A 26,779-nucleotide genomic window follows, 5' to 3' on the forward strand; every position below is an offset into this window, starting at 1 on the left:
AAGTTCAAAGGTGCAAAGAATTCAATGTTTATTGGCGTAAATTTCCAGCAGGCAATGATTCCAATTTCCTTCCTCAGTGTCCCCCTTCCCAGCTCTGACACCACAAAGCCTTGCCTGTGTCCCTGTTCCCCTTCTCTGTTCCTATTCCCCTCCTTAGCAAAACATAATTCCAATTCCCCTACCCCTACCGCTACCCCCATTCCCATTCCCCCCTTACTTCCTGACTGACTGCAGACTATATAGTGAAACTGGAGTTCGCTTAGCTCTATCTTAACCAATCATTTTATTGAAATGTAACTAACCAATCCTAACATACTGTAACATGATTATCTAACCAATTATACCCCACCACCTTAATTGGTTTACATCCAACAATTTAATTATACAGCAGACAGAAACGGTTACAGAACCAGACAGAGATTATACAGACAACAATAGGAAGGAGGGGACTACAGTGATAGAACAACAAAGAAATGAGGATTTCACACCCCAACTGTTGGTAAGTGAGTTGTCCCCAGACAGGATGCTATCATGATAGAGGTTGTGGGTGCTGGTTGCTTAACTATATGGCCCCCAAGGCAGGATTTTGAGGTTCACCATTACTCTCTCAGAATGCCAGCACCCATCTTTTGTTCACTTAAAACGTGAGCAGGGAGATTACAACACCACAGAACTCATGAAGCTCCAGGAAGTGTGTAACTTTAGATCTAGGTGAGTGTGTCTAAAAATCAGCTGTGCTGTAGAAGGTCTCTAGGAGTGGAAAGAGATGTGCCATCTCGATCTCCCTAAAGAGTTAATCAACTATTAATGAAAACTAGGGTTGACAAGTCATATTCTTTCTAGTATCAGGATGGTGGACTGGTCTAAAGTGCTAGTTATGAGACTCTTTTTTTCTAATCCCTTGGGTGTTCTGGTCTCTGCATGGAGACGTGGTTTCACATCCCACTCCTGATATTACCATTAATTCTATCCGGAGAAAAAGGCCTCACTTCAATCTCCTTTGGAACAATAGAACACCATTTGCTTAGCTTTTCTATTCCAGTAGTTGTGAGAGAAGCTCCAAACCAGGGGGAAACAGGGCCTGTTCTCTCGACCCATCAGTTTTTGTCTTCCTTCATTCCAAGCCATTTCCTCAGATACATCCATATTTCCCACACTTTTATGAAACTTTAGAGTCATCATTTAATTGCCACACAACTGTACTTATGAAGTGAAGTGAAACACAATATTTTTTGGATATTCTTGCAGAAGAGTTTTGTTTTCTGACCTGGAATTGAACAGGGGCTACCCAAGGGGGACAATGCTACTCCCTTTTCTTTGCTCATCCAAAAAACATAAGTTTGTGGTGCCCTTTGTTTCCTTGTTCTTCAAACACCTGTCAGGGATGGCCAAGGGAGACTTGGTCCTGACTCTCAGGGTCCCTCCCTGCCCTACCTTTCTATATGATTCTGTTGTGTGGGTTTGCGCTATGTTGTTGTTCCACGCTGAGCTGTTTTGCACAGTGAACCTTTGCACTCTGATGCATTGTTTCGTGTTGTATGGTTTTTGCACTGGCCTGTGTTGCACTGGTTTGAGCTGAGCTCTTTTGCAGTGCATCATTTTGCCCCATGGGACGTTCATTTGCATGGTGCTGAATTGTTGGGCTTTGCACTCCTACGTGTTGTTACTTTGTGCTGTGGAATGTCAGTTCACGCTGAATTGTTAGATGTTAGATTGGGGTGTTTCCACTTTTGTTGTTGTTTATATTATATTGAGATGGCATCGAATTATAGAGCTGTACGGCTGCAAAGGACCTGGAGAGGTCATGAAATCCAGCCCTCTCTGCTGAAGCAGGGCCAAGCAGAGACGATGCATTGGGGGCCATGTGGGGTCAAGTGCCCACAGCAGTTGGCCCAGGCAGGGAGCAGAAGGAGAGAACCAGAGCCAGAGCAGGTTGTCTATGTGACCAAGTATATGTAGAGTATCTTTGACAGAGGTTTGTTCAACCTGTTCTTAAAAATCTCCTAGGACAGTGACTCCACAGACACCCTTGGGAGCCTATTCCAGAGCTTAACTACCCTCAGAGTTAGAAAGCTGTTCCCAGCATCTAACGTGAATCTCCCTGGCTGCAGATTAAGCCCATTGCTTCTTGTCCTACTGTCAGTGGACATGGAGAAGAATTGATCATAGTCCTATTAATAATGACCAAACTTTTCTCTTTGCAGACATCCGTAAAATGGTTCATTATCCCCTCTTCTTGCCTGAGGTAGAATGGAAGAGGAGAAAATACTCTCTTAACAGAGGATGCAAATGTCAGTTTGTTCTCTCTTCATGCTTTACTGAAGCTCAGAGAGAGGAAGAAACATGACCTGCCAAAGAGCATAGAGAGTTTGTTTCATTTTGATCTGTGACTATTAGCAGAAGAGTGACACCCTAAGGGCTGTCGCTACCACCCTCCATGGGGCTTGGATTTATGATGATGGGATTAAGAGCATCATGCTCTACCAACTGAGCTAGCTAGATTTAAAGTCAGTCAACTGCCCGGTCGCAGTGTAGAAGGAGCCTGAGGGTGTTTATTTGTGAACTGAGGTTCCCTGTCTGACATTTGCCTTCTTTCCTGGTTTGTTATGTCTCCAGCTAGCAAACCAGAGCTGTCACAAGGCTGGTTAGATGCTGCTTTCTAGCCCAGAGAGCTTGGGTTGATTTAGTATGCTGCCGCCATCAGCTGGTCAGAATAACCAGGGTGGGAGGGTGGAATTTAGGATTCTCCCACCAAGGGGAGGTGCTGTTGGACTCATCTACTGGGGGAGAGTCTGAGTTTGAGTTCCCCATGTGCCACACACACATTTTCACAGGGCATCAGGTCCCCTGGGAAAAACTCAAAAGAAGCCCAGGCTGAGGAGTGTCAGAGAAGGGAATCACTGTTTGCCTTAAGAGGTAGGTGAGGGAAACCTGCAGGTGCTTAGATCCCTCCAGCGCCTGATAGAACCATTTGTGGGAAAGGTCTGGGGAAGCCGAGGAGGACAAGGAGACGGGAAAGGGGCTTGCAGCTGTTGTGCAATCACCATGATCCCAGCAGAAGGGTCTGGGGGGCTCAGCACTCAGAACTCACAAGATGGCAAAACTCAGAGCCCCATTACACAGAGTGAGAATGTGATCAGCTCACATCAAGGGGTAGCAACATCCCTGCCTTAGTTTCTATGCCAGAGCTCCTATCAGCTCAGTTCTTCCCACAAGATTTGGCTGCTGAGAGAGTTGCGATGGGGTAAATGAAGGCAGAGGAGGATTGTTCCTCATGGGCTTTTTTTTGTGTGGCTCTGTGGTCCTGCTGGAGGAAGCATCATTTGAGTTTGTTTCAGTGACTTGGGTTGGGCTCTAGATTGTGCCCATGAGCACAGGGGTTCCTGTACTCTGCTCCTATCCCCTCAGGGAGCAGACAATGGAGTGGTTTCAGAAAGTGGATAGAAAATAGCCTAAGAAAGTGTAGCATAAGTAAGAAGAAAAAATATGTCATTGCTCCCTGGTGGTCTAGTGGTTAGGATTTGGCACTTTCACTGCTAAGGCCTGGGTTCAATTCCCAGTCAGGGAAAAGTGGCTTTAAACCAAAAAAGTTTTAGTTATTCTTCACTTGCAATGTTAACAAATCTGTCTTTTTCCTGATTCCCCCATCTTCCCAGCGTCTCCATGGCAGGGCTGGCTCCAGGCACTAGCGCAGCAAGCAGGTTCCTGGGATGGCCAATGGAATGGGGAGGCTTCTGTGGCAATTTGGCCCTCTCAGTCCCTCTTGAAGGGAAGGACTTGCTGCCAAAAGTGGCAGAGGTAGAGCTGCCGCTGATTGCAGCTTTTTTATTTTTTTTTTCCGCTTGGGGTGGCAAAAACACTGGAACTGGCCCTGCTCCATGGAAGACAATTTGTTAAATCCCAGATGAGTGGAGTTAAATTAGTTCTCAGCCTGAGTCCTTAGGGCTTAATCCTGAGGATATTGTCCCATCATGGGGCCATTTCCCTCCTCTCTTTCAAACAGAAGCACAATTTTCCTTGCACAGACACAGGAACAGCAAGATCTTTCTCTGTTCCTTGTGCAAGGCAGGGGGCCAAATTCCATGGAAACAATGGAGAAGCAGGGGGCCCTGAGCACATCCAGCCCTGGCAGTGAGATGTTCCGTCCCCTCTTTCTTCATGCCCCTGTTGTTATTTCATGGATTGTCTGGGATGGGGGAAAAGCTGAGTTCACTCCAGGTGGAGGGTAAAAAGGACCCTCAAAGTCTCAGGACCCAACCCCTGCTACCAGGATCACTGAGGTGCTGGGGATTTGATTAGGAAAGGGACTATGTGAATTGTCAAGGTGGGGAATGAATAACAATCTACAACTAGATCCACCTCATTAACCACTGACACAGGCTAATCCTGCTGCAGCTAGAAGGGAAACTGGGAGTGATTCTTTGCTGTGCAGCCATGGAAACAGTGACCCAATTGCACCGCAGTGAATGTGCTGGGGAAAGCTGGACTTCACAGGCAGGTGGAAAGAGCAGATCCTAGAAATACCGGGAGCTTCCCACACCACTGCTACCACCAGAGTCAGGTGTTGAGCAACTCACAGCGCCCCTCCCCTCCCATTACCTTCCAGCAGGAGGTGGCCGCACCCCCCACCCAATGCAGGGGAGAGGGATGAGTGTATCTCTGCACCCTGAGTCCAGGTCACCCACTCTCTCTGCCCCACACATTGAATCTGGCCCTGCTGAAAAGTGACCCTAAGAACCAGCAGCCTCCAGGACAGCAGGTTTGGCCCTCAGAGCAGGGAATGTGTCCCCCATGCTGCTCTTAGGCCACTGGATGCTCAGGAAATAGGACAGCTCTGAGTGTAACCAGCAGCCTATCTGGGGATATAGCTCAGTGGTAGAACACATGCTTTGCATGTATGAGGCTTTGTGTTCAATTCCCAGCATTTCCAGGTTCTTTCTTTCACTTTGCTCATGCCCAGCTAGGATGTCTCCCTGCAGGACTTTTAATCCTGCTGAGTGAGGGGCAAGTGCCAACTGAATGCAAGGTCTGGGAGGGTTTCTGCTTCTAAGTCACCTTGGTACATTTAAGATTCACATATGCTGTGCTGCTTGAGACAATGGTAGATGAAAAGGGCGAATCCTCCAGCACTGGAGGGAAAGGTCCCATCTGCACAGACTGAGAGGCAAGGAAAAGAGGGGCAGTCAGTGCTCAGAGAGGAGAGAGGTCAGTGATTTACACCCACCAGGGGACACTGTCTTTTTGAGTATCACAGGGGTAGCTGTGTTAGTCAGGATCTAAAAAAAGAGACAGAGTCCTGTGGCACCTTATAGACTAACAGACATCCAGGAGCATAAGCTTTCATGAGTGAATCTCCACTTCATCAGATGAATGTAGTGGGAATTCTGTGCCTGGCTAGCCAACTACAAAAGCAGTTTCTCCTCCCTTGGTGTTCACACCTCAGCTGCTAGAAGAGGGCCTCATCCTCTCTGATTGAACTAACCTCCTTATCTCTAGACTGATTCTTGCCTGCATATTTATACCTGCCCCTGCAAATTTCCACTACATTCATCTGATGAAGTGGGGATTCACACGAAAGCTTATGCTCCAATATGTCTGTTTCTCTGTAAGGTGCCACAGGACTCTTTGTCTTTTTGAGGTGAGTGCAGCTTGCTTGGGAGGTGCTGACGATGGATGGAAAAAAGGCTGGAGTCAATGACAGATGAGACCACAGAAGGGGAAGGGGAATGGCAGCCCCACAGAAGGTCCTGGGTGCTCAGATGCCCCAGTTATTGCACCCTGGCCTGTCATAGAGAGAGAAAAGACACTGAGGGACCCAGCCCCCCTAACAGTGATCCCATGGACAAGAACCTGGTTGGGAGTGGGGTGAAGGTTCCCTCTGGGCAAAGTGGAGCTGAAATCCCTCAGTGTCCTGGAATTTAAGCAATGGAAGCTTCAAACCCTGCAAGGGTGTGGGCTGAGGTGCATCAGCAGAAGGTTGGGCTGGACAGGGGTGGCAGGTTTTTATAATTTTTGGTGGTGCCCAGAATGGGACCAAGTCCTGCCCCATCCCCCCCACACACCTGCTTAAGGCTCTGGGAGGGAGTTTGGGTGTGGGAGGGAGAGGGATTGGAGTCCGGGAAAGAGTTCGGGTTCAGGATCTGGGCTCAGTTAGGGGGTTGTGCTGCAGGATGGTGTGCAGGGGGCAGGCGCTTGGAGGGAGTTTGGGTGCAGGTGTGGGGTCTCGGTTGGGGTTGGGGGTGCAGGAGAGGGTGAGTGGTGTGCCACATGCAGCAAGGGTGGGCAGGATGCCACCTTAGTCCCTTTGTGCTGCTGCTGGTGGTGGCAGGGGTCCCCGGGCCAGGGCCGGCGCTTCCATTTAGGTGACCTAGGCAGTCACCTAGGGTGCCAGGATTATGGGGGGCGGCATTTTGCCGGGGGGACTGCAGGCGACTCCGGTGGACCTGCCGCAGGCATGCCTGCGGAGGGTCCGCTGGTCCCGCGGCTCCAGTGGAGCATCCGCAGGCACGCCTGCGGCAGGTCCATTGGAACCGCGGAACCTGCGGACCCTCCACAGGAATGCCTGTGGCAGGTCCACCGGAGCCACGGGACTGGCGCACGGGGAGACGAAATAGCCGTGAGCCTAGGGCGCCAAAAAGCCTGGCGCCGCTCCTGCCCCGGGCCATTTTAAATTGCCCAGAGGTGGCAGGTGGGACCAGGGGGGACACTCCGAAAGGCCTAACGTTGCTTTTCACAACAATAAATCTTGGAACAGGACAGAAATGAAATGGCAGCAGAACCTAAGAAATTAAAAGCCTCCAGATTCATGTGTGTGCACTGACTCCAAACAGAAACTGTAATTTGACTCGCTTTGTGTCTGCGACCAGTAAAAAATCAGGACAAAATCATTCTAGTGATCGTGACCCAGGGTTTGAGGAGGCTTTGGTCTTATTAAAATATAACTAGCATGTTACACTTGTGTTTTTAAAGGTGGCTTCCCCAAGCAATCCCAAGTTGTTCTTCCTACAGCTGGCTGATGGGGGGCAGCAGTGCATCTCCCCAATCTGGGGGATTCTCTCTGGGCCCCACTGTTAATTCTCCATCCTTTCTCCCCCTAATCACAGACACCCCTCCCCTCCCCATTATCAGTGTTTTAGAGAGATCCCTCCTTCCCTTCATGGGACACAGACTCTCTGTGACAGAGACTGAGTGGGGCTCCTCTCTGCATGGCCCCAATGGGGAAGGAAAGAGACTGGAGGGGGGGAGGAGAAGACAGACAGAAGGAGTCAAATGGGGCTAAACCAGAAAGGAGGAGATTTTCTTCCTGTTAAAATGTCCTGGAGTCTCATGGCTGAAAAGCCGCATCTTGAGTTACGTTTGATGCATCAGCCTTACAATCGCCAGGCAAAGGTGTGACCCACAGAGACTGATAACTGCCTGCGTCCCAACTTTGTCTAAGAAGCACCTGCAGTGGTGCAACTGGTTAGTGCAGAGGGGGATACTACTGGGGTTATGAATTCAACACTTCTCTTGAGCACTGGTTTCTATTCCTTGTGTAGTTTCCCCAAATTGCTTTGCTTAATTCACATGGAAAGTGCTGTACTAGGAAAAGGAGAGCAAGTTCTAAAATGTGGAAGTAGGTGCACAGCTTGGAAACATCCCCCCTGTGCTGCCATTAGTTCCAGGAGATTGGTCACTGGCAGCATGAATTGATTTCTTTGCTGCTGTGAAAGCTGCCAGGAAGTGTCTCTGGTCACCAGAGCTCTCTGCTTCTTCCAGCACATCTCTGGCTCCTTTTCTGTCCCAGTCACTGCTGTAGGAGGGTCCTATATATGTAACCCTTCTTCTGCTCCTCTGAGATGGCAGCAACAAGGGCCGGGTTCAGTATCCAAGGGTTCTGTTTCAATAACACAATGCATAACTGGCTCGAGCCCCCACCCAGTGACCTGGGACACTCACATACCACACCCCCTGGGCGCCTCTAGGAGGCAATACTTCTCCTCTCGCAAGCACGGAGTCTGAATGTAGCAAAATCCTTTTAATAAAGGAAGGAAACAATGCGGCATCCCATTGCAGAAACACCACAAACAGGATTATAACACAAACCATAAACAAAAACCCATCTCCAAGTACATTTGGCAATGCCCTTTTCCCCTAAGGGTCTTAAGTCCAATCACCCCAAAGTCCAACAACCCAAAGTCCCTGGTCCATGCCACCCCAGAATTCAAGAGTTTATCTGCAGAGGTTTACCCCCCCCCAGCCTGGGTGAAAATGGGGGGAGTCCACACAGAGAGTTAAGGGGCACCTTACGTGGGTCAGAGACAAATGCTCTGCCTCTCCATGGAGTTCTGCTGCAGCCTTCACCACGACCAACTCCACCACAGCAGCTGTGCTGCTCCTCCAGCCGTCCCTGCAAACCACTTCACTCCACTCACTGTTCCATGGGCTGCTCCAACACACTGCAAACTGCTCTGCGCTGCCAGCCACTTAATGATAGGTCTTCAGGCTCCCCCACTAGTTAACACAGCACTCAGGAATTTCAGTTCTTAGTAGGGGAGCCCTGGTGCATTATTGGCCCCACATGAACTCAGCTCAGCAGTCTCTAGATGGACTCCTAATGGAATCAAAATTAGCTTTACTCTTTAACAGTGGAGAGAAGAGAATATGCAATTAAAATTCTGGGCCTTGGAAAGACCCATATCATCAGAAACACACACAAGTCCCCAACCTCTCTCAAGTCACTGGGTTTTGGAACCCATGTCCCTTGTCAAGCAAGTGTCATTTAATTTATATTGAGACATTTCTGTTCTAAAGCAGTCTTGTAGTTCCTCATTCACATAATCAGGTGGCAACACTTTATTTATCCTGCCCCAATAACAAAGAAATTGGGGATCCCAGAGCTGTCAAAATAACCATCCCAGGCTGCCTTGCTGAGTGTGCCCATGTGTGCAAGCCATTCACAGTCTTTGTTCAATTCTGAGCTGATGGTGTCAAATTTGCAGATGAACTGAAGCTCAGCAGTTTCTCTTTGAAGTCTGGTCCTGAAGTTTTTTTGCTGCAGGATGGCCACCTTAAGGTCTGCTATAGTGTGGCCAGGGAGGTTGAAGTGCTCTCCTACAGGTTTTTGTATATTGCCATTCCTAATGTCTGATTTGTGTCCATTTATCCTTTTCCGTAGAGACTGTCAAACTAGTTGGCTTGCCAACTACAGAACCAGTTTCTCCTCTCTTGGTTTTCACACCTCAACTGCTAGAACAGGGCCTCATCCTCCCTGATTGAACTGACCTCGTTATCTCTAGCTTGCTTGCTAGCATATATATACCTGCCCCTGGATATTTCCACCACATGCATCTGAAGAAGTGGGTATTCACCCACGAAAGCTCATGCTCCAAAACGTCTGTTAGTCTATAAGGTGCCACAGGATTCTTTGCTGCTTTTACAGATCCAGACTAACACGGCTACCCCTCTGATACATAAGGTGTAACTGTTTCTTTTGTTCTTACAGAGTTTTCATGTACCCTTATAAAAATGACAGTCTGATTACACAGAGCTATTTTAAGGCTCAGTGTTTTTAACATTGCTTCTTTTTGTTTTGTGCACCTCATCTCTGCTGTTGCTTCAGAGGGTCACTGTTAATTTCTTATTCTTTCATTACAGCTTTTATCTGCTATTGTTTCCAAAAAAAAAAAACCAAACAAACAAAAAGACTTCAGAATCTCTCCCTATTCTCCTAATTTTGACTGCCCTATTGCAGCCATGACTTGGTCTTTATTTAAAAACATTTTAATTTTTGTAAAGAATCAAGTAACCCCTTAAGGGTAAATGCTAAATCCCAAAGCCAAACAGCACTAATTATCTGGGTTTTGCAAAAAGGTCTGTCAGTTTTGCAACTTTGAATTAAAGAGTCAAATGAATTTTTAGTGGCATTAAAAACAAAACCAAAATCAATTTATCTCACACCTAGAAAACAGGAGTTTTACAAACCAGATGTGTTGGTTTAGATTCCTAGAACGTTACATATTTTCACAGACAAATAGATACATACGGATTTTCTTTTCCTTAACATTTCTTTACACTGCTTTGTTTTTACATAGCTGTATATATATATATGGATTAATTACAGGCATTCTTCTGGAAAAAGGGCCCATTTTCCCTTCAGAATGGCTGCAAAGAAACCAAGAATTCTCTCTCTTTAACATGGCCCTTTTTAACTTTTTCCACAAAGTTTAACTGCTTAATTTTCTTCAGCCTCTGTAGAGTTAGCTTTTCACTTCTTTCTTAAATCACTTGTTTATGTCCCAAAATGACACCTTTATCACCTCAGATTTCACCATTTTAAGTATTGTTCCAGGGGTTCATGCCTGCACTTGCTGCTTTTCTTACTCTTGACACTATTCCCTTAGGGCTTTCAACCTGTTTTTCAGTTTGTTTATCTGTTGCTTGCCTGCTTGTCTGGGCCCGATCCTGCTTTTTTTTTTTCAATGAACCGTTTGTGAGTGATATTGTGGTCATTTCACAATTTTGAAAGAAATGTTCAAGGAAAGGGACCAGGAAGGGTGGGGGCTAGTTGAGGAGCCCACCCTCCTTGCTGAATTGGTAGTGGAACACTAAAGAATCAGTTTTTGAGGCAGACAACAAAGGGGAACAGAACAAGGGGCTTTTTGTCCTTTTTACAATGAGATAGGAGTATGAAGGGGATTGGATCAATCCGGGGTTTGGAGAACGGGGTAAAGGGGAGCGCTCAGTCTCGTGGTGGGAGAGGAGGCCTTTAATAAAGATTTTAACTTATTATTTGAATAATTGAGAGAGGCAAGTTTTGATTTTTGTCCACCTACGATTTGCCTCTTCCCACCACTGCATGAAACAATTAACCTCTCCTTTAGCCAATTTAGTTTTAGGTTGGCCGAGTTTGTCTTTTAAGACGTCCACTCAGTCTTTGTTTCAAGATTTTAACAGTCGCCACTGAGTTTTGGGATCCCCCTGAGTTAGCCTAGACCATTTTTCCAGAAATTTACGGGAGTCTGGACCCTTTTTACAGGAGTCCGGACCCATCGTAAATACATAAAATGAGCCGGTGTTCATTTAGGGACCTGTCCCGACTTAGACGTCTGGTTACCAATACAGGAGGACTTCACACACCAATAACACAAGAAGGAAATTCATTTTCATCAGAGCGATGCCCGCTGCAACACACAAAAGGAGCCCACAGGCTACTGCCTCAATTGCCCTTGCTTTCACACCAGGGGTTTTACCCAAAGTGCGGTGCGGCTGCGATGGTGCAGATTCCACTCACTCAGACCGCAGGGACAGGAACCCCATGGTCGGCAGATCTCCAGACAGAGACGGCACCCAGACTCAAACACTTCACAAGAGGATGGATAGACACAGAGACAGGACAGTCCTCAGTCCGGACAAAACACAGAAATAATTACCTGACCAGATTCCTAATATCAGATCCCAGGAGCCCTACCAGAACAAAGTGGGAACCAATAGGTTCGATGGCGTAGACTTCACTGTGGTCGTGCACCTTTCTGCCCTAGTGGAGGACCGCTCGGGCCAAATGCCCAGGTGCCGGCTGCCACGGTCATCCTACAAAAACAGTCAGGAATCACACAGCCCCAGTGAAGATGGTTGCCATCTCGGTGGAACCTCCAAATTGTCAAAGTTAGAATCAGGACTCACAATTTGTCAGACCACTCTGTTTTATTAGCGCAGCGCTCCGCCAATAGCACCCAGATAATGTGTGTGGCCATGCAAGACCCAAATAGTCTTATTTATACAGATAAAAGAGCAGGAATTAGACAAAGGGACAAAGAAAGCAAAGCAGTAAAATTCACCTGGGGCACAGCATGCATATCCTACTTCCTTACTAACTCTTATCGATCTAAGGCTAATACTTCACCAATTGCCCTTAAACGGTGAAATTGTTCTATGTTACTGTCTGTATTCCTGACACCTGGATTGCAGCATTCCAACAGTTTTGCTTAAAGGTACAGACAGCATTTCTTTAATCCTTTCTATTTTCACAATATAATTCATTCTACTTTCACACAATCAAATGAGGGAGTCCCATCTTCTGTGTGAGCTGCAACTGTCTGGGCCAGAGTGGGGTGGAGCTAAGGAGAGAGCAGGATCCTATGAAGAGTCAGGGAGCAGAGCTGCACAGATGTAGTGCCAGAAACTGCTACATGTAGGAATTTGCAACCTGTAGCAGTTACTGATAGCTAAGGTTGTTTTTATTTGCTGACTTGTCCTAATTGGCTAAAACTTGACAGTGGTTTCTCTAGCAAAGACCAGTCCCTGTCCCCTTGGTCCAGACATTCGCATTCACATAAGGCTTCAAGTTGAGAATCATTTCCCATTCCTGCTCTGTGGGAGGGGAGACTGCACATGGCTAAGCAACGAGAACAAACCCCAAATCCCCCCCAGTGCTTTGGGAGCCAGGTTTGCTGTGGGAAATCTTCAAGCCTGGGCATTGTGATTATTGACCAATTCATCATGATTATTTATTCTGTGGTATTGAAGCTTTATTATACTCACGGCTGAGTGGTTAAGGTGTTAGAATTGATAAATCCAATAGCATTCCCCTCTGTAGGTTTGAATCCTGCTCACAACCTCTCACCCAGGCAATACCTTTATACAAACCGATGCTCTCAATTCTCTCCCCACCCCAAGTAAATCCTGTTCTGCTCCTTTCATAGAGATGCCTGGGACACCACCTCACACTGTGACCCTGCTCACCCCAGGAAGAGGAAAAAGAGAATCCCCCACTGGGCACTGCCCTTGGCTCCAGGCTGCTGTCCTGGGGTGTGGGTGAGGACTGATTGTTTGCTGCTGAGGAGGGAGCCAGTAGAGGCCTCTGGTGCTCTGCTCCTAGCATCTGCCTGGCCCAGGCTGTCCTCTGCCTCAGCTGCTGCTCCCGGCCTGCTCTAGAGTCAAACATGCAGGGCCCCCAGGGGAACAGAGGCTGGGACAGGGCAGCAGCCTGGGCTGGGAAGATGCTGGGAGTTCTCATTCCCTGAGAACTGGCCCGGCTCCCTTCTCAACAGCAAACAGATCAATTCCACATCCCCTCCCCAGAAAAAACAGCCTGGAGCCAAGGGCAGCAGGGGACGATTCCCTCCAGTTCCCACCTGATCCAGGGGACACCCTGGACTGCCAGCTGCTGAGGCAGCACCCTGACCCAGGGGACACCCTGGACTGCGGGCTGCCGTGGAGGCGCCCTGACCCAGGGGACACCCTGAGCTGCCCACTGCTGCCGGCAGCTCAGACTCCCTCTCTGTCCCAGCAGCAGCGGCTGCTCAACCATTTAAAAAAAATTGGGGGGGGGGCTTTTTGGCACCCTCAAATCTTGGCGCCCTAGGCAACCGCCTAGTCTGCCTAAATGGTTGCACCGGCCCTGGATCCTGCTCTTCCCCTTCAGCACCTCCCCCTGCCAGTGGTCAGTTGTTCAGTGGGGTGCAGGAAGAGGAGGGAGAGGAATGGAGCAGGAAGATGCAGGGCAGGAAGGGGTGGGACTTGGGGGAAGGAGTGGAGTGGGGAAGGGCAGAAAGGGGGGGATTTGTCCCAGGTCCTGCACCCTCTAGGGCCAGCCCTGAAGGGAAGCACTGGCTATGACAGTGGCAATAAAACTGACCAGCCTTGCGGGGGAGACTGAGGGAGATCCACACTCATCAGGTCTCTTCTCTCCCCCAAGGTGAGCCAGACACTGCTCTCTCCTGGCTCTCACTCTAGCAGCTGGACGCCAAGGAGCCATTTCCCCACAGGAAGTGCATTGAGTGCCCCTGTGGTGCTGGGGGGGCTGGCACTTCTGCTGCCTGTGGGGCTGGCAGGGGGGTTGATGTCTGCACAGACTCTCAGCTGCCAGGCCGGAGGGGGCACTTGGGACCTTACCAGACTGGCTCAGTGAAGACGGGGGGTTGACAGACCAATACAGACTTTCTCCAGAGCCCAGAGCAGCATTCACCCAAGCAGCCAGGCAATGGGCATTTACCACAGCCTGGAGCCAAGGGGGAGGTGTCAGCTGCTGTTCCAGCTCCTCCAGGACAGGCCCTGTCAGCCAACAGACACTTCTTACTCACCACAGCTAAGGTCGTCTGGTTCCTCTCGTGGGAGAAGTATGGAGCAGCCATTTGTTTTCCTGTTTGTGCTCCTCTGTGATGTGAAAATCGGGGAGGGGAGGTAGAAGCCCCACTTCCCTTCCTAAATGATGTCCAGTGGGGGAAGCCAGGACAACAAGGTGGGGCAGCAAGTGGTGGCCAGACTCTTACTGTCAGGGTCTAGTCTAGCTCATGGTCCAGCTCAACTTCCTCCCCGCATCACTGGCCTCCAGTCCCCTTCTGCCACCAGGTCAACCCGGGAACTAAGGCAGGAATGGTGTGAGGAAGCAAGTCAAGCTGAGCATGGCAGGCAAAAGCGAGTCTTGTCTTCGTGGGCCATTCACAATGACATCCTTTTTGTGTGCCATGGCCATGGCTGATAAAAACATCCCAGACAGAGAAGCAGCAGGCCAAAATAGCAGTATGCAGGTACCAAAGTAGCTCAGTTAGGCAAGCATTAGTGTGAAAATCTAAAGGTCCCTGGTTCAATCCTTAGCTTTAACAGCCCTTTTATCTTTCTTTGTGTGGAGGTGGCTTGTTTTCTGGGAACGCAGCAGCACCTTTACCTGAGGTGAATTCCTGATTTTGAGATCCCCAGCAAGACAATGGAGCATGGACTTCTGCCCCAGTTGGCCCACCTGACCTTTTAAAATCAGAGATGGGAGCTGTATTTCTCATGCGACTTATTGGTTGACCCAATATGGTGGGAAGAGAGTGAGGCAGGGTGGCCCTCGGAGATGGTGCCAGAGGGGGCAGGGACTGGGGACAAAAGCTCCTCTCCACAGCTGAGCGAGGGCAGTACTGGGGAAGGGGCATCTGTAAAAGTGTCCACGTGGAACGTGGCAGGGATTGGAGGGCCCAGGAGGAGATTGTAGGATGTTCAGTGACTTGGAGAAGCAGAACTTGGACATGGTGTGCATTCAAGAAATGCACATTAATAGCTTTAGGGTGGCTTGATGGGTAGAGGGTGATTGAAGGAAGGGTCTGCGTTTCTGGCCCTCCTGGCCAGGGAAGAATGATGAGGTTGGAGTCTTGTTCTTCACATTTGCAGTGCTCCATGGCACTTGTTACCACTAGATTAGTGTTTATGTCCCCAATTAAGGTATGAAAGGAACTGGCTCCCTTCCTCTGGACTACACAGTGTTTGGTGTAGGGGGTGGATTTTAATTGTGTCAGACGGCTGGTCCCATTTTCCCAACTGTCAGAGGAAACTCTTCTATGATGACCACTCCCTAGTGCAGGTTTGTAGTGAGGTCGGTTTAGAGGACATGTCTCTCCATAGTGGAACCAGTGGAGGGAAGGAGGTAGCCTCCAATTCCTCTGATCTGAGCTCACACCAGACACAGATGCGGTACACCTTTCTGCAGGGATAGGCCAGGAGTCACACTGATTTACGTGAAAGAGAGCACGTCGACAGCCCAGTTGCCATCCTCTTCCTCTTGCCCAGGTTTAATAGTCATGGATAGGCAGGAGGGAGGAAGAGTCCCAGGCTGGATCCCAGCACACTTCTCATCCTCTGGGCATCTGGAGCAGAGGCAGCTGGTGCTGACAGCTCCAAGGGAAGGCGTAAAAGCCACAGAGCAATTGAGGGTGGGGCAAGAGGAGGGGAGGATTTCCCCCAAGAGGCTCTTTCCCAGCTGCTGAGAAGCGCAGAAGTACCCGGTGTTTGCTCTTGTGGTGAAAGGGGTTAATATGTTTAGGCGGCCTGGCTAGCTCAGCTGGCAGCACCTCTGGCTCTTACTCTGAAGGTTGAAGTTACAATTCCCTGTCTGGGTGCTTCGGGCTCCTCTTCAACAATACAACACACAATCTGCCTAAGCCCCCACCCAGTAACCTGGGGAAACTAGCCCTGGCCACTGGGTGCCTCTAAGAGGCGATACTTTCCCCACTCACACACACTGAGTGTAGAAAAGAAACTTTAAGAAAAAGGAGGAAAATCACCTTGTATTAACTTGGGAAAACACCACAATGAGGATTCATAACACAACACTATGAGCAAAACACCCACCCACAGCCCGCTGAGCAGTGGTCTTTTGCCTCCGGCTCTTAAATCCAGACACCAAAAGCTCTGTGGATGTGCCCCTCCCTTCACTGCACCTCACCCACAGCTGCTGTCCTGGTTCAGTGAAAACCCAGAGTTCACCTCTTACCTCATGGGGGGAAAGCCCCTTTCTCCCTCCACTGTCTGGCCACATTGCCGGCCACTTGCCGTTCCACTCTGTCACCGCTCTGCTGGCCCCTCTCTGCTCTGGGACGTCTTGTGGTCCCTCCGGGAGCGGAACAGGCTCCCTAAAAGTAGTGGCTACTAGAGCCCGAACAGTAGCTCCATCCCTTCCACTCGAGGCCACGCCCCTGCACCACCCCTTCTCCCCAAGGCCTCGTTCCTGTGCAGCCTCTTCCCCCCAAGACCCCACCTCCTGCTCACTGCTCTCCACCCCCTCCCCCCTCACTCGCCCTTACGGTCACTACAAAGTGGCAAGGCAGAGCTCTCCCATTTTTAAAAGTTCTGGGGTGTTGTTCCCCCCTGTTCAAGCACCCCTGGGGCCCTGCACTTCACACAGCTCTCCCTGATTTCAGCTGTTAGTGAGGGAGCCTCACTGCTAGCGCAGACTGAGTAGTTTGTTGGATGAGAGACACTGTCCCAAAGCAGGACTAATGCTTAGACCTGGTGATCAGTGATTTCAGATCTGTTGGTCTGCAGCAAGACTCTACAGTGAGTCTTAACCAGCTCTGTTATTACACAGGGACGAACAAAAGGGTGAAATGGTGCCTGGAAGCCTTAAGAAGAATCCACCCCACCAAGTACATCACTTGTCGCTACCTGCTCTCAATGTCACTGAGAATGTTTTGGGGTCACTCCTTGCCTTTATCAACCTAGGGAGAATCACAGTTAGCAGGTGCTCCAGTGGTGCAATTGGTTAGTGCTCAGTACTTATAGGGCAATGCTGAGAGGAGCTATGCTGAGGTTGTGAGTTCAAACCTCACCTGGAGCACTGGTTTTCATTAACCACATGGCTTCACCCCCTCATTTGGCCCTGTGGAATGTACAATTCCAGCCCAGGGGACACTGAGGCAGGGGAGAAGTTAAAAATGCCCCTTCACTTATTAGCTCCTCTCCAGAGGGCAGGTCAGAATCTACAATCCTTTCTCCCCCACCAGCCCTTGTGCCAGGATCCCTCCAGCAGAGCCTGGAGTCCTGCCCATGGCATCTGTACTATTGACAAACATTAAGTGACAGGGACAAAACACTCAAATCCCACCTGGTGCAGGGAGCCAGGTTTGCTCTTCAAATTCTGTCGTTCGTACATTTCCAGGCCGGGGAATATCCCACAACAGCATTTAATGGGAAGCTGCCTGCAGAACAGTTACACTGCACAGAGCTGCTATGGAGGAAGGGTGGGAATTGGTAACATTTTGAGGATTGTTTGGGAAAGGAGCCTTTTTTTTGTGAGGTTAATAACTATCTCCTCAACTTTATTTATTCAATTTAAAAATTGGTGTCACTTGATTTTTGCATCTCCCTGTGAAAATACAACTGGCATTTGTGGCTTTCTACAGGGGGTCATGATGTTAAAGTTGGGGAATTCAGTCTCTGTACTTCTGGGGGAATGTTGCTTTTTTAAACTGCCTCACTGCCAGGCACACCGGGCTGTTAGCTGCACCCACTGTCCTTGCCAGGGGCCCTTGCTGAACCCTGGGCGGCTGCATTGCAGAGCTGGGGTTACTCTGCAGGGGGAGAAGCTGCTGGGGAGCAATGTAGAGCAGATGCAGGAAGGAGGCAGGGTCACTATTCACATTCTGAACCGCACAATTTTCCAAATTTGGGAATAGATTCATAGATTCATCCTCCAGCAAGTGACCCCGTGCCCCATGCTGCAGAGAAAGGCGAATGTCTGAGAATAATTCTAAGGGGAAGGTGACTGCTGAGCAATGACACTGGAGATGCCCAGACCTCCAATGGGGGCAACGTGGCAATTAATAATGGGAAGATCCTTTGCGAAATTAGCCGCCACTGACACGATTTGTCTCTGTTCCTATTTCACGCTGTGGTGTTAGTTAGAGGAATCAGTACAGATTTTTTACTCTATTAATTAAACACTTAATTTTATGTAACCAAGCCAAAAACTTAGTGTCACTTATTTTTTCTCTGTCCTAGCAAGAATGAATTGAATTTTGTGACTTTCTGGAAAGTGCAGCGAGATTAAATGTGGGGAATTCAGTCTCTGTGTTTGTGAGCTGATGTTTTCCTCTCACAGGTCAGTGCCTGCATTGAAATGCCAAGAGGGATCTAAGGGCTGGTGTACACTGGGCACTTAACTGGCAGAGCGACGTCTCTCAGGGTGTGATCTGCCCCGCAACCCATAGAGTTAAGGTGACCTAAGCCCTGGTTCGATAGTGCTAAAGAAAAGGAAGAACTGTTCTGTTAATGTAGCTATTACAGGGATGAGAAAACCCCTCCAGTCACTGTCTGCTCCAGAGAGCTATAGCAGTGCCACAGCAGTGTTTTAAGTGTACATAGAGTGAAACTAGATCTCGCTCCAGTTCACACTGTGGATGCACAAGCACTAAGAGTGCAATAATAACAACAACACAGTTATCAGGATTTGAACCTGTGCTGGGAAACCACAATAGATTTCTAGTCCAGCACTTTAACCACTCAGCCACAACTACTTAACAAGCATTTGTTTCACTACATGATGATTCTGTTCTCACTGAATTGTCACTTCCAATTGTTTGCTCAGACCAGCTTCCCCAGCACACTCATGGCTGCGCATCAGTGTAAGTGTGTCCTTGGCTGAACAGCGAGAATTCCTGCCCATTTCCCTTCCGGCTGGAGCAGGATGAGAGTGTGTTTGTGTGAACGACATTGCTGTAGATTGTTGTTCATTCCCCACTCTGACAATTCAGACAGTCTCTTTCCTAGTCAAATCTCCAGCACATCGTTCCAATAGCAGGGGGCAGGATTTCTCTGGGGCACTGAAATATTTCCGGGGGCTGGTGCATGAACTCAGCCTTGCATTTCACCCTCGATGTTTCATGGACTAACAACAGCAGCAGAAAGAAAGAGCCGAGCCAATATCTCCCTGGCAGGGATGCAGGTGCCACGTCCCCTCTGTCTGCCCATCGCCATTGCAGGAGAGAAGGGTTCACTGGAATCGAGTGCCCTGGCTCAGACCAGAGACACAGGGAGGTTTTGCTGTTCATGGATCTGTGCAAAGGAAATTGTGTCTCTGTGTGAAATTGAGGTGGGAAATGAAACGTCCACATGGTGGCCCAGTGCCCTAAGCAATGTGGGTGAAGGACTCAGGCTGGGAAATGATTTAACAGGGGTTTGTTTCAATTTATTGCCCTGATTAAAAACTATGGCTAAAATGCAGCCATGTTGTTAGTACTTGTACCTGTGTAGGGACACCCCAGTGGGTGTCAAGTCCATTGCCTTCACCAGGGGCAGGCAATTATTTTATCAAGATACAAATTTCTTGGTCAAGGTCTAGACTCCAGAGAAAACAACGCACTGATGATAAGACGTATATAAAAAAAATTGCAGTCACTATGGACATAACTGTGATGTGTCGTGTTTCACTTTTTATATCTGGCACCACCTCCTTTCCCTTTCGCCTTGTAGTTGACCAAGGGTAAAATTAAACATCTCAGATACCAGGGAGTGTTTATGTCCATCCCTGTGAGCTACAGAGGGGTTTGATGTTGCTGTTTTGAATCCTCCATCTCTGCCAGGATAAGGAACAATTCAGGCTGTCACTGAATTGAAGGAGGGAGATCATTGACAGGGAGAGGGACCCCTCCTCTTTAAAGTGCTTTACTAGCTGGCACAGTAGCGTAGCTAAGGGGGAGCAGAGGTAGCAGCCACTCCCCCCTGAGCACATTTTCCAGAAGTGGCGCCCTTCCATGCAGCCAGCACTGGGCTCTGGACTCGAAGTCCGGAGCTGGGTTTTGTGTGTGGTCGCAGGCTGGCTCTGGGCTCTGCACCGCCCTCCTGCATCCCCAACCCTGTTCACTTACTCTGGGGCTGCAGGCAGCGTCAGCTGGTTGCCGGGCTCCCCGGGGAGGAGGAGGCTGCTGCCTGCTCGCAGCTGCCCAGCTCCCTAAGCCGGGGTGGGCTCTGCCAGGAAGGGAAGGGGTGGCAGCACAGTCCCCCCCCAGTGCAGCGAGGAGGGCTGAGGATCAGCCACCCCATTGTCCCCCAGCACCCCATGCAGAGCGAGGTGGCCGCGCAGTGGGGAAGGTGGCTCTGAAGCCCAGCTGGTGCCGGCGGAGGAGGTGGAGAAGGAAGGAAAAGGGGGGGATGTTTTTTTCTCGTGGTGTCTCTTCAGCGGAGGGGGCTGAGGAAGCGGCAGAACCAGGAGGCAAAGGAGCGACTTTGGGTTTTTGCCTCCCCACCCCCCAGTGCTGTGCCCGGGGCTGTGAAACTGTGTTTAGTGCAGCTTGTGAAGGAAGGAGGGTAAATGTGCTTTAAGGTGCCAGTTATGTCTCCTCAGTCTCACTGCTGACTAGCGGCAGACCAGTGCTCAGAATTAAGCAGTGTTCTCAGGGCTACTGGACTCTATACTAGTTTTCAAGTGCCTGCTAAATGCTTCAGCCATGCCACCTTCTCACTCAGCTACATCCTGAATAGTGGTGACTGGGAAGGGGGTGTGTGTAGCAGATGCCGATTTGAGGTGAATAGTCTCTTGGCCAGATTCTGCTGGGTTTATGGTGCTTTGTGCCATGGACTGGAGCAAAGTGGCTGGTGAATAACCATGGTCTATTCCAAACCAAGCCCTTCTGTCAAGCTCAGAGTTTCACAATCCTTAGAGCACCTTCCACTTATAAAGTGTCTCTGACAGAGGCTCTTCCCTTCAACACTGCGACACACTCTGATCCCTGGCTTAGACCTTCTTATTGAGAAACAGCCCCCATAATGTCATATCCCCTCTGTGTTATTTCTAGTGTAGACTAGAGAGTGTTAGTCAGTGTATTTCCCATCTCTCCTGAGCCCAGGTCGCTCTGAATCACTCATACTGCTGAGTGGAGAGAGCCGGTGGGATGGGAGAGCTGAGATTTTCCTCCGTGGGGCATGGGGCAGAGGGCTGGATGAGCAGTGGGATATGAGAGATGCCAGCATGGTGAGCAGCTCCAGTGTGGAGTCGCTGAGAAGGGCCCAGGGTGCAGGAAATGAGACTCCTCTGACTCGCTGTGACAACTCCACGGCTGAGACAGCCCAGGCAGGAATTGCTGAGGATGTTGGTGTGGTTTGTTCAGGTGATTCATTTCCAAATCTCACAAACATTCTCTGTTCAGTAGGAAAATACATATTAAGAGCTGGGCTCTATCCCTGCAGGGAGCAGGAGGATCAGACTGGTGAATGGGGTAGGTCACTGTGCTGGGAGAGTGGAGATTTATTACAGTGGCAGCTGGGGGACAGTCTGTGATGATTTCAGGGACCTGCCAGACTCCAACATCATTTGCAAACAACTGGGATGTGGATGTGCCAGCAATGCAACTGTCTCTGCTCATTATGGGCAAGGATCCGGGCAGATCTGGCTGGATGATGTGAACTGCTCTGGGAACGAATCTGATCTCTGGGAGTGTCCTTCTGGGGGTTGGGGCCAATGCCGGCACAAATACAGGCACAAAGAGGACGCGGGAGTTCTCTGCTGACATCTGTTCTGGGAATGCTCTTGCGAGCCGGGTTACCAGGGGATTTAACGGAGGGGGCAGAAGTTTCAGGAGATTGCTGAGAATGATCCTCTGCCTGACTGTCTCTGCCTCCCTTTCTCTTGTGTAGCTACCTAGCAGGACCCCCATTAGAAAGTCCTCAGGTCTCACCCAGAGGTATTGGAGATAGTGCAAGATTTCCCTGATGTATGAATGCTGCAAGGAATCTGTATCCCGGACACTAGTGACAGAAAAGGATGTAGGGTCCTAGTGAAGAAATAACGGAACATGAACTCCCAGTGCCGGGTGTGGCAACACGGGCTAATGCCAACCTTGGATGTACAAACAGGGGAGCAGTGAGTTGGAGGGGGGACTAAATCGTACTGTTGTATATGGCACTGGTGAGACACAAACTGGAATCCTGTGTCCAGTTCTGATGTCCACAGAAATTGGAAAGGGAGCAGAGCTGAGCCACAACAGTGATCTGATGGCTAAAATAAAAGCCTTCCGGGGAGAGATTTAAGCCTGGATCTAACAATCCCTCCAGTCGATTTCGTGCCTGTACTTGGGGAAAAGCCAGATGGTGAAGTCGTATCATATGATGCTGCTCTTTACATTCCGCTAGTAGCTCTGGAGGGTGTGAAACAACAGCAACTAACGTTATAGACTGTAAAATCAGCAGGTCCAGATCACTTGAATCCACGAGTTTGAAAAGAGCTGGCAGAGAAGCTCACTGGACTGTACATGTTGATTCGCAATAAACCTTGGAACACTGAGGAAGTTCCAGAAGACTGGAAGAAAACTAACCTTGTGCCATGTGATGAGGCAAGGCCAGGTGGCTACAGTAAAGTACTGAGAAACAGATATGTTAGCCCCAGGCTAAACAAATCCCTAGGACCCTGGTAACCAAATGGCAGTTGCTCCAGGTTAATCAAGGCACCTGGGGCCAATTAAGATCATTCTAGAAGGCAGTGGAGATAGCGACTTTAATTGGAACACCCTGCAGCCAATCAAGGCAGGCTAATCAGGGCACCTGGGTTTAAAAAGGAGCTCACTCCAGTCAGGCAGGGAGGAGCCAGAGGAGAGGAAGTGCGTGTGAGGAGCAGGGAGCAAGAGGCACAAGGAGCTGAGAGTAAGAAGGTGTGCTGCTGGAGGACTAAGGAGTACAAGCTTTATCAGACATCAGGAGGAAGATCCCGTGGTGAGGATAAAGAAGGTGTTGGGAGGAGGCCATGGGGAAGTAGCCCAGGGAGTTGTAGCTGTCATGCAGTTGTTACAGGAGGTACTATAGACAGCTGCAATCCACAGGGCCCTGGGCTGGAACCCGGAGTAGAGGGCGGGCCTGGGTTCCCCCCAAACCTCCCAACTCCTGATCAGACACAGGAGGAGTTGACCCAGACTGTGGGGAAGATCACTGAGGTGAGCAAATCTGCCAAGGAGCGCAGGACCCACCAAGGTAGAGGAGGAACTTTGTCACAACTAGTATTTGAAAAGAGTAAATAGAAGGTTCAAGGTAACTATAGGCTGATCAGTCTCACATCAATCTCTGGTAACATAGTGGAATGAGTAAGGAACTCCATTAATAAAAAATTAAAAGAGGGTAATATAATTAATGCCAGTCACCATTGAGAATACAATTAGAATAATCAAATTATTTATGGAAAATAGATCCTGTCCAGTGTGGCTGATAAAGGGATTAGTGTTGATGTAAGACTTAGATTTTTGTAAGATGTTTGACTTGGTAGCGCACAAAATTTGGTAATAAAACTAGAGCAATACAAACTGAACATGGTACAAATTAAAAGTGGTCAAGTGATGGATTTCCAAATAGAATTGTAAACGGGATTGACACCAAGCGGTGTGTTTCTAGAGGTGTTTATAAAAATATAAAATAACTTACAGACCAGTAGTGTTCCTAATGACACAGGAGTGCCTGTTTCTCCTGGCACCTTTTTTTCCAACTGAGGACATATGTTAGAAAGACTCAACCTGATCTCACCTTCAATTTTCAGCCAACTCAGAGTGCAGGCAGGGAGTACCTAAGGACTGTGTGCAGGCAGGATGGAGCTCAGGGTGCAGGCAGGGAGTACCCAGGGGCTGTGTGCAGCCAGAGGGGAGGGTGGCTAGAGGCTACTCCAGAGATATACAGAAGAAGCCTCACGCTGCCCACAGTCCTTGCACCCAGAGCTCCCTGCGGGACGATGAGCTGCTGGGACACCAAACGGACCCATGTCCAGGGATGTGACAGGCTACTTCCATGAACACAAAGCAGCAAACCCTGCAATGGCCCCAGCTCCCCATGATGCAGAGGGCGAGCGCTGGCAGGAGAAGGTAGGGCACAAAGGGCTGGCTCAGAGCGCTCTTTAGTTTGCCAGCGTGAACAGCGGGGAGATGGCAGGCAGCTGGCAAAGCGGAGCCCGGGGCAGTTGTTAGGATGTGGATTTTCACACCTTTCTGGAAAGGCCTAGACTTTAACAATGCAGGTAGATGATTCTCATACAGCTAGTCACAGAGGTAGGAAAGAAAATCACAATCGCTGTTTGCCGGTGTAAGGGCTTCTCTTACTGGGACAGTCTGAGGCCCTGCTCTTTGGCTATGCCGCAGGGGCAGCCATAGGCTGGGAAGTGAATGGTCACATCCTCACCAGTCACACTGAAGTAAGGTGCTATTGGGCTGTTGGGAATACAGTCTTGTCCTAATAATGCCCAGCACCACCAGGTAAAGATGCTTAAAGAAAACTAAGTTTGGTAACATCCTGTCTGACAAGAACTCACCTATCAATAGCAGGGATGTGACATCCTCATTTCTGTGTTGTTCTATCACTGTAGTCCGCACTTCTCTATTGTTTGTCTGTATAATTGCTGTCTGGGTCTGCGATTGTTTCTGTCTGCTGTAGAATTAATTTTGTTGGGTGTAAACCAATTAGGTGGCGTGTATAATTGATTAGATAATCATGTTACAATATGTTAGGATTGGTTAGTTAAATTTCAGTAAAATGATTGGTTAAGGTATAGCTAAGCAGAACTCAAGTTTTATTATATAGTCTGCAGTCAGTCAGGAAGTAAGGGGGGGAATTGGCATCATGTTTCGCTAAGAGAGAGGAATGGGAACAGGGGCACAGGCAGGGCTCTGTGGCGTCAGAGCTGAGAAGGGGACACTGAGGAAGGAAATTGGAATCATTGCTTGCTGGAAGTTTACCCCAATAAACATTGAATTGTTTGCACCTTTGGACTTTGGTTATTGCTGCTCTCTGGTCACGCGAGAAGAACCAGGGAATGGGAGGGTGAAGGGATGAACCCTCTAACACTAACTAACATCTAACACACATTTGAACCTCTTCATTTCACAACGTTGCTCATTCTCAGGTTCTGCTTTGTCTCCAGACAGATCCATTCTCTTTCAGGATGGCCTTGCTCTTCCTGTCTGTTTCGCTCATGGATGTTTTGGAGTAAGCACTCCCCTTCCCTCTATTCTCAGGCAAACACTGGTATGAACTGTTTGCTACTGCTGGGATTAGAAAGCATTTGTGGAGTGGAAGATGCCATTTCTGGGGGATTGTTCCCAAGCTGCAGTACTTTGTGTTCAAACATCTTCCAACTTCCTTGGTGAAAAAAAGACCAAGATTCCCATACAATGTAGAGGAAGAAGGTAGTTGTTCACCCCAAATGGGACTTGAACCCACAATCTCTGACTTAGAAAGCCATTGCCTTATCCATTAGGCCACTGGGGCCCTGAAGGTGGACTGAAAAAGGGGTGAATATTCCCTCTCATAAGTGCACATTCTTCACATTCACTCAGAAGCCAAATACCCCATTTAATCACCTTACAGAAATGTCTGCATCTGCTGGCAGCGAGGCAACTGGGTAGGTTGCTGGCAGAGCTGAGCATCACCTTTCTGCCAGCCATTTTTAGAGAAGAACCCCATCCTAGAGTCACCCCTCCCTCCTTCAGCATATCCACGTCTGTGGCTCTGAGTGGCAGTAGGATGATTAGGGGGCAAATCTGGGGCTGGAAGCGGGGTACAGTCAGCCTGTAAGGAGTAACCAGGTGGGGCAGACCCAGGGGGAGGCTGTGGGCTGCTGGTTGGTGGTTGAGCTCAGAGCTCTAGATCAAAGCTGTACAGCGACCTGACACCCAGGGCTGACATAGTGACTCAATGAACCCCAAACCCTTGTTACTAAGGGCATTGAGGAGTCTCTGTCCATTAATAACTTCTGGGAGCTCCCCAGCAGGCTGTGGGCATCAGCTGCCTAATGCCTCACAGGTTAGACTCTTGCTGCTGTGCTAGCCACCCCCTCGCTTGCAGGCCCAGTGTAAGAAGAAGGAGGCCTGGTGCTGGCAGAAGAGGGTTTGGATTAATCGAGCTCTGTGTTATGGGCACAGAAGGGGGAGTTTATGCTCCCCCAGGGATGCCACTGAAGCCTCCTTGTGGGCTCCTCAAGGTCTGCTGGGAGCTATGATGTCCCCCTTTTGCCACCTCAAAGGCTCCCTCTTGGACACAGTGGGTTCACCTGCTGGCTGGAAGAGTGTGGGGACTGCTCCGCAAAAGCCCACCTCTGAGCAGCCATGTCAGGGACTCGGGCTTAATCCAATGCAGAATCTTTATTTGTGTATGTTTCGCTCCTTTCCGACTTCTGTCTAAGTGGCAAGTGAGAAACAGATGAGACACGCCGGCCCGAAGACACCTCCCTCCCACTTCCCTGGAGGCCGTGCAAAGCCCTTGGCCTGCCTCATGCCTTGTCAGGAAAGCGCGGCCATGCTGTCCAAGCCTGAGTCACATCCGCAGCCTGGCCCGCCACGGCTGACGGAGTGCAGAGCTATGCGAGTCAATGGCAGGTCGAGTCGGGAGCCTTAGCTCTTTCCCCTGACAGCCACACACGCTGCCTAGCACCCGGAGAGCCTCCCTTGTGTTCTCCTGCAGCAGCTGCCTGCCGGTGTCGGTGGGAAAAGAGGACCAAGAAGCACTGCGGCCTGAGGCCAGGCCAGGAGGCCCTCACCATGCCCAGGCAGCCAGAGAGCTCCCTGGCAGGCTGACACCTCAGCCA

General features: G+C 49.5%; 1 long non-coding RNA gene and 3 other non-coding genes across 4 annotated transcripts; 3 read left to right on the forward strand and 1 right to left on the reverse strand.

The window, feature by feature from the left end:
• Nucleotides 1–24,933, forward strand: LOC115639807. Its single transcript, XR_003997747.1, has 4 exons — nt 1–10; nt 6,115–6,125; nt 22,630–22,636; nt 24,832–24,933. It is a non-coding gene; the product is annotated as an uncharacterized LOC115639807 (long non-coding RNA).
• On the forward strand, nt 3,497–3,568 carry TRNAE-UUC. The gene has a single exon. It is a non-coding gene; the product is annotated as a tRNA-Glu (tRNA).
• Nucleotides 16,978–17,071, forward strand: TRNAI-UAU. The gene is made up of 2 exons: nt 16,978–17,015; nt 17,036–17,071. It is a non-coding gene; the product is annotated as a tRNA-Ile (tRNA).
• A 458-nt stretch (nt 24,934–25,391) lies between the features above and the next one.
• TRNAR-UCU lies at nt 25,392–25,464 on the reverse strand. The gene has a single exon. It is a non-coding gene; the product is annotated as a tRNA-Arg (tRNA).
• Between the last annotated feature and the right edge of the window lie 1,315 nt (nt 25,465–26,779).

The sequence above is a fragment of the Gopherus evgoodei genome, unplaced genomic scaffold (genome assembly GCF_007399415.2).
Source record: "Gopherus evgoodei ecotype Sinaloan lineage unplaced genomic scaffold, rGopEvg1_v1.p scaffold_129_arrow_ctg1, whole genome shotgun sequence".
NCBI classification, from domain to species: domain Eukaryota; kingdom Metazoa; phylum Chordata; order Testudines; family Testudinidae; genus Gopherus; species Gopherus evgoodei.